This window comes from Mus musculus, chromosome 5 (genome assembly GCF_000001635.26).
Source record: "Mus musculus strain C57BL/6J chromosome 5, GRCm38.p6 C57BL/6J".
Classification (NCBI taxonomy): domain Eukaryota; kingdom Metazoa; phylum Chordata; class Mammalia; order Rodentia; family Muridae; genus Mus; species Mus musculus.
Genome location: NC_000071.6, coordinates 119,796,217 through 119,804,013, shown reverse-complemented (window position 1 = coordinate 119,804,013; position 7,797 = coordinate 119,796,217). Strand labels below are relative to the sequence as shown.

Genomic DNA, 7,797 nt, shown 5'->3' with positions numbered 1-7,797 from the left:
TCCCGTGCTCGTGCGCCCCAGGCTCCGGGGTTTGCGAGTCCCTCAGTGAGCACGACCTTCGGGGCGAATTGCTTGCAGCATACGCTGAATTCGGTGCGGCGCGCATCTCCCACGCTGCTACCAAACGGGTAGATGCGTTGAAAAGTGCTCTGAGTCTTTTATTCGCTGCCGGTCGCTTACTGAACAAACAAAGCCTCTGTGAGGTTCCCGGGCGGAAGGCATCCCAGTCCCTCCACGCGGAACCGAAAGGGAAGGGTGGAAGAGCGTTGCTTTAAGGTCCCCATCTTCTGCCCCTTCTAGCTTCCTCTTGGTTAAGATCAACACATTGTGGCTGCCACCGCGTCAGCCAGCCGCGCTAAATAGCTTATTCCCACACGATGCACGGCCTTCTTCCTTGTCCGGTCGGCTGTGAGCAGTCTCTCCAAAGTGGTAGGACCCGGCGGGCGTCTCCAAAGTTTAGAGCCTTCAAATACCTCCCCTCGATGGCTTTAACAGACCTGAGGCAGAGCCACCGCCCCCCGTGAAAGAGAAAGTTCGACCGCGGGGAACCTCAAGCTGGGGCACTCCAGTCCGCAGGCTCTGGGGAAGAGAGTGGCCTTACAGAGGCAAAGCAAATCCTGGCTACCGCAGGTCTCTCAGCGCGCACGTGCGCCCAGAATTATAATACAATATAACACGTCGTAATATCGGGTATTATACGCACCGCGTTTACCTTCCTTTAGGATTTGTATGTTGTGTTAGGGTGTGCTTATGTGTTTGTTACGACGTGCTGGGACGATATAGCATTCCCTGGCCCATGTGCCCCGCACCTATGCGCTTAGTCGACCTCAAGTCTAACAACGAAAGAACAAGCAAGCGGCAGTATCCATTTCTTAAGCTGTGCACAGAGATGGGGAGGCTCTTTCCTAAAGTCGCCCAGCAAGAAACATGGGGCATAGCTTGGATTAGAACTCATAGCCTAGAGACTAGCCTACGAATAAAAGGGAGGTGTCCACCCACACAGCCCAGAGGGGAATATATCCCTGTACCACACACCGCAGGCTCTGGAATCGCCTTGCAATATAGATTTATTTTATTACATTCTCACCATCTGGTTGAAGAGAGAGAGAGCCAGCCGGCATTCTACAACTGTCTGGCTGGGAAATCAGCCTGGACCGATCTCCAGCTCTCAGGGAAAAGATTCAACTGGTCTGCCTTCCACTCCTCCTGCCCTCCCCCACAGCTTCTCCTAAAAGTCACCTTCACTGGATAGGAACAGAGAGGTTAAAGCAGTGGTTCTCAACCTTCCTAAGGCTGCGCCCCCTGAATACAGTCCCTCACGTTGTGGTGACCAGCACCCCCTCCATAAAATTATTTTCATTGGTACTTCATAACTGTAATTTTGCTACTGTTATGAATCGTAAATATCTGCGTTTTCCGACAGTCTTAGGTGAACCCTGTGAAAGGGTCATTCGAAACCTCCCCCCACAGGGTTGCGACCCACAGTCTGAGAACCACTGTGTTAAATTGCTTACCCAAAGTCACTCAACAAGCAAAGGGTTCAGATCCAACATTCAGACTCCAGAGCCCCGATCTGATCAGTTAGGAATTCTAAGGTTCCATCCATGTCTGAGCAACAGGTTCTAAATAAGGGACTCATCTTTGGAAAGTTAGGAGCATCCTTGGGGTGCAATAAAGCCCTGTATCTCTTTTCCCAAGGAGAAGGGCTCATACAAATAAATGCAGCTTGTGCCACTTGGACTGTATTCCAGGTTCCCAACTGTAACAGCTACAGAGCCCAGGACTGGGTCCTTCACCTCTCTCCTGACCTCATCCCATCTTTGTATATCTTAAAGGAGGCAGAGGGTGGTACCCTCAGATGCTACCCCAGGACCCTTGTTTAATCAGCTCTTCAGCTGCAGAAGCCAGGGGTCACGGTTGCCCTCAGAGGATGCCCTATGCAAACCACCAGCCTCAAACGTTCCCAGTGGTTTCAGGGAAGATTTGGAACCTTCCCTCCAGCTCTCCCATTTCCAAAAAGAGCTTTACAGCAGAAAACAGGGAGCAGAACCAGTGCTCAGCCCTGTGGGGGGTATTTTCAGCCCTTATCCTGGACGCTTGAAGATTTTCTGTCCATGTATCCAATTTGTGGGGGAACTCCCCAAACAAATGTACTTTGTGTCTGTGTCACAAGTGTACCACAGACCCAAAAGTCCAAGAGAAAAAATAAAAATAATATAAAAAAATATAAAAATAATAACCCGGCCCCAAAGGTTACAAATCGCATCTCTGGAGATAAAAGCATCCAATCCTACCCTCAACTGGGAGGAATGAACAACCCCATCCCCACAGTCCCTTGTTCAGCTATTGCAGGTTTGTCAAGCTGGGCCTGGGGTTCCTACAATGGCTAAGTGTGGGTGAAGAGATTTCTTCTTCCTTTATGCTTTTTAAACCTTTCTTTTATTTTTTTTCTTTAAGAAATTTTTTTTGGCCTTTCCAGAGAAAAAGTACGCATTAGACTTGTCATCAGAGGATGGCAAGGGTGTCACCCAAGAAGGTTCTTCACTCCATCATCCTAGGCCTCCTGGCTTAGTTGGGGTGGACCAAGCTAAATTTACAGATCAGCCGCTGGATCTTGGGGGCTATTGTGGACAATTCCACTTGGGAACTCTCACTAGGTGATCTTAGAGTCTCTACCCCAGGCCACCAAAGGACCCTGAATCCTGCAGAGTTCTGAGAAGAGACCAAGGTGACCGAGGACCTTCATGCTCACCACCACCAGTACCACCATCCTACATCTTCTCCCCTCTCATCTCTGCTTCATTCCAGCTCCAGGGTTGGGATGAAAGAGCAGAGGACCAAAAAGTAACTGGAAATTTCAAGAGAGAGTGGAACTTTTAAGGTCTTGAAGGAAGGAGCTACTTAACAGAATCTAGACCCAGGTTTCCATAAGATTAGATTTTTACTATGGGGCAAATCCAGAATATTTAGAAAATTCCTCGTTACTTATAGATAATTGGCTAATTGGCAAATTCAGGCAGAGAGTTCAAGTGATACCTGAGGGGGAAACCATCCTGCCCTTGAGGCCAGTTCATGCCATTCTAAAGGAGTTGATTCTAAAGAAGTTGGATTTTTCCTTTTGTTTTAATTCAAAAATGCGGTGAGTTTAAGATGGAATTTCCAGTGGGCGCTGGTGGTCCCTTGTCTCAGCCAAGTCCCCAGAAGCAAATCCCTGGGTGTTCAGCGGGGTCCCCACAGTGGAAGGGAGAGGGTCTGGGGAGCGCAAATGGGGCGGTAAGCACCCTGCAAGGTGACGTAAGTGGCGCTGATGAAAGCTGCCCACTCCATCAAGGGGTCCGCCCGGCAGCGTGGGCCGCAGGGAATGCCTCACACGCTCCGAGTCAGGCCCAGACACCTTCAGAAATGTTTTACTGAGCGCCCTCCCCGTGATGGCGACAGCAGCCTTGGCGAAGCTGAGAGACTGGCCACAGAGCCCCCCACCCCCACCCCTCCCTGCTTGGCCTTGTTTTTGCTTTTCTTCCCAACAGCAGTTTGTGTGACTCCTGGGGACAGGAGCCAGCCTGCAGCTGTGACCACAGACAAGTTAAAGAACTGCGCAGGGCGAAAAATCAAGAATCTGGCAGGAAGAGTCACCAGGGGTCTCTCCCACCAATCCTGGGGACTCCCGGTAGTAGAGAGTTGTCCCAGTCACTCCTGGGTCTGCAGGGCCCCTGGCAGGACCTGAAATTTTACAACCAAAGAATTAGTCTTTAGCGGTGCTTTCTTTCCTGGCCGGCCAGGCCAATCTTTCAGTACCTGCCAGGTGTCTCAACTCAGCCCTAAATGATAACCAGGAGACATCTAACATCTCCGAAATCCTTAGGTTCCTGAGCTTGACATTGTACCAACCCCCACCCACCCGGTTTACAGATATGGCTTTGGGAACTGCACTAGTGCATGCTGGGATGGGCTGAATGGAGCTGTTGTGGAGCAGGATGCCTGCTGCGTGCAAGGCCCCAATTTCACCAAGATCTGTGTTCTCCCAACAGCCAGAAGAAGTTAGTCCCCTCATCTCCTCCCTAGTCAGGAATCTAAAGCGAGACCAATAGGAATATTTGCACCCAGGCAGGTAATTGGCACCCACTGGGGCATCCCGCACCCATGTCAGTTTACTCTGGGACCTGGGGGAAAGGGATTTGCTTGTAATCCTACTTAAGACCTTAGCATCACTAAGAAGTTAGGTGGGATGTAAAAACACCGAAGAAAGGCCACACCAGAGGCAGAAACCATGCCAGACAAGTCATAGCTTTGGTGTCATTACAGAGAGACAATTGCCCTTGGTTAGGCTGCAAACTGGGATCTTAGAAGGATGATATCTGGTTCCCCGCCAGCCTTTGGCCACTACACCACCAGTCAATGTAACAAATAGAGAGAGAAAAGAAGGGGGGGGTGTAAAGAAAGAACTTGGGGTGAGGGTAAAATATCTTGGAAATAATACACCAAGAGGAGGAAACAGGACAGTTTATCTGCACCCCCAGCCCTCGCTGCATGCCTGTTTAAAACCCCTAAGTAATTTTAGATCCTGTCTTCAGTTAATATATCTCTCTCCCTTTCCAGAAGGCTGACAGGGAAGCATCAGGGCTGCAAGAGTCATTGGAAAAGGGTCTTTAAGAGTTTCCACATTGTTTAGCTACACAAAAGTGTTTGTGGTTCCCGGGGACCCTTCCCCTCCCCCACCCCTTCTCCAACTCATTTTGCATCAGAACTGCAATTGTTTGAGGGGGTCTGGGCCACATAAATCCTGCTTCCAGATTAATCTCCCTGCTCGATTGCTCTGGGGGCAGTGATTTTTTTTTCTGGAGGGGGGGGTCTTTAAAGAGGGCACAGTGCAGAGATTTATTAACAAGGAAAAATGGTTTATTTTTATAGCTGACCTTCTAAAGGTGGGGGGTGGGAATGAGTCAAGGAAGGGAAGGAACTTAGTGGCTCAGAGGGCTTGGTTTTGGGGTGCTGTTCAAGATTCCTGCTGAGGGTTTGAACTTTTCTCTTGGTTATGCTTGGCTGGGCCAAGAGTCGGAGGGACTAAGCCAAAATGTGCTGTGTGGGACTGTCGATGGTGTGTGTGTGTGTGTGTGTGTGTGTGTGTATACCAGAGGACAAGCCTCTTCAATGTCCGGGAGCCAGGGACTGATATAACCTCCCCCTCCCCAACTGACTATGATCTTTGGGCCAAGTGGAGGGTGGGTGTAGACACACTATGTGCACAAATTGTTTACATTGGTTTGTTCCTGTAAACAAAATCCACAGTTTCCCATGGAGCCCACTAATGGAACGAAATGTAAAACTGGCTCCTTTGGCTGACCCAAATCTTTGGAGAGGGGTATACACTCACCTAAGCTTTTGACCTTTTGCTGGGTCTGACACTCCAGTCCTGCACTCTAGAGCTCTCTGTAACCAGTTCTGGACACATTTTAGACTCAAGTGAGAGGGTTATCAGGGATACCCACTCAAGAAGCAAAGGGCCGTGATGTGACTTTGAGTCTGGGGCTGGCCTTCTGATCTTGAACCCTTGGATGGATCTCTCAGGGACTCAGTTTCCTTCAGACCTTTGTTTGGAGACGGGGTGTCATCTTAGGAGTTCACAGTGGCCTCCAACTTGACATCTTTCTGCATTAGCGGGAGCGTTTGGAACATGGGAGATGACACCAGCAAACTCTTAGAAGGATGTGTTTAAGGTCACATAGATGGCTGTCACAGATGACTGCCTTGGAGTGCCCAGGGACCTGTACACTGTCCATAATGATTCCTCTTTGCATCGGATGGATGCCTTTTTCTTTTCTTTTTTCTTTTTTTAAATGATTTTCCTTGAAAAACAATTTAAATTCTAAGGTGATTTTTGCAGCAACCTGGAGGTCCTGGACAGGTGAAGGCATCCGGTTTAAAGCAAACAGACGGAGCTTAAACTCTGGGCTCTGAGTGTCCCAGAAAAGGACCCCAGCGAGCCAGGAGGCTGTCTTGGCAGTCACACTGGTCAGGGCCGCCTGGTGTTTCCCCCGTGAGCAGAGCGGGGTGAGAGGGCGAGAGAGGAGAGTTCCCTTTGATTGTGGGCACAGACTGTCCGGCTCCGTGGCGTCTGTCTGTCTGCGCATCTGCTCCCGGGTCCCTCTGCCCCCAGTGAACTCTGTGCGGGGGCCCAACGCAAAGCAGAAAGCAGACCCCAGGGCTCAGGCACGGGAATGCAGTGCCGGCCACTCTCTGGCGGGACCTGGCGGAGGTCTTGGTCCGTTCAAGCCTCAAGTAGGATGAAACTATGAAAGGCCTCGCGGGAGGGGAGTGTTTGGGGACTTCTGCGAACCCACAAGCTCCAGCTTCCTGAATGTCTCCCCCCCCCCACCGCGCCCCCCTCCCACTGTCAGGACACCTGCTCAGAGCCTGAGCCAGCCGCGTCACTCACCAGTTGGAACCTACCTGGGATTCCTCCCAGGGAAACATGCACGCACTCTGTTCAGTCTCTCTAGACAGTATCAACGCTTTCTTTAAAGATAATTAGTCACCCAAAAGAAGGCTCTATTTCATAATGATCACTCAATTTCGCATCACATTAAACTAATGACAATCTATTTTCTCTGAAAATTCCAGTCTCCCTGTCGAGGAGGCTAGGACCAGAGACTTAAGGCAATCTACCCAGTAGCTAGAAGGAGAAACCACGAACCCCAATCCACGGGCATTAGATTCAAAACTCTTATCACGGGACTGCTGCACCACAGAGCAGGTCTTTACAAGAGCACCCCTTTGGACAGGAGACACCCCGATAAACACTGTAGTTTCACGGTGAGACAGGAGTGCACACCATGTCAGCGCAGAGGCTGAGACACATAAGCTCCTGACAGGTGAGGTGCCTGCATCTCATACCGTTTCTCCTTTCTTGCAACTTAGAGTGCACAAGCCGGTGCCCTCTTCTCTGAAACTGAGAGAGCATCCTCCCACCCTATGAAGTCCCTGTGGAATGGTACCCATTCTGGGTATACCTGTCGTTGCTCCCACTCCCACCTCCCTGCCCTAGGGTGTCCCTGAAATAATAGATGTGTGCCTGCCAGCGTGGGTAAGAAAGGAACAAATTGACCCGGGCTGTCCAAGGCTCCCCACCCACCTGGCGACTTACCTGGTGGTGACCGGATGAACACTGGACTGCGCTCAGAGCCTAAGCGTTGACGAGCACGCACCGGGGCTCGAACCCCTCCATCAGACCGACTTCGGCTGATAAGCAGGAGGGGAGGGCAGCGGCCTGCCTGGGCAGCTGGGGCCAGTTGGTCCGAGCTCCCGGGGGCCGGCTGCCTGCCAGCGGTGCTCAGGACAGCGACGAGATGCCTGGCCAGGCCGTTCTGGTTACAATCACCTCACACACCGCAGCATTCCGCCCCCACCCCATCCTTACCCAGAGTCTGAAGTCACACCTTCTCAGGCCGTGGAGCTTCGCCGGCTTGGGGGCGATGAGTGAAGGCGAGGTTGTTAATCCGCAGCGCGCAGGCAGGTCCCTACAAAGGAATATTTTTGATGGGGGTGGGGTGGGGGTAACACCCACCAATCTTGAGTAGGTCCACTGCCCCTCCCTTATCGACCAGGAATTAATTTTTCTGCTCAATTAACGGGGACGGTTGTGTTTTTCATTATTTTCCACAAGGGCTTTTCTCTCTTAGATGTAATTAAGAGGAAGAAAAAAGGTTAATTTCATCTGTTTGGAAATTTTTTACCCATTGCATTAAAAGTTTCAGAACTGGGAGTTTTAATCATTTTTTTTCAAAGTCTTTGGAGGTGGTG

The 7,797-nt window shown here is 50.7% G+C and overlaps 1 protein-coding gene across 2 annotated transcripts in view; it reads right to left on the bottom strand.

The window, feature by feature from the left end:
- Positions 1 to 7,500, bottom strand: part of Tbx5 (T-box 5) — an 88,707-nt gene extending 81,207 nt beyond the window's left edge. Inside the window, exon 1 of one of the 2 annotated variants that reach the window (XM_006530283.2) lies at positions 7,415 to 7,500. The gene's annotated coding sequence lies outside the window, so the exon portion shown is untranslated. Of the gene's footprint in view, positions 1 to 7,141; positions 7,368 to 7,414 lie in introns of those variants that run through there. The other variant, XM_006530282.4, reaches the window with a different exon arrangement.
- Positions 7,501 to 7,797: the final 297 nt, after the last annotated feature.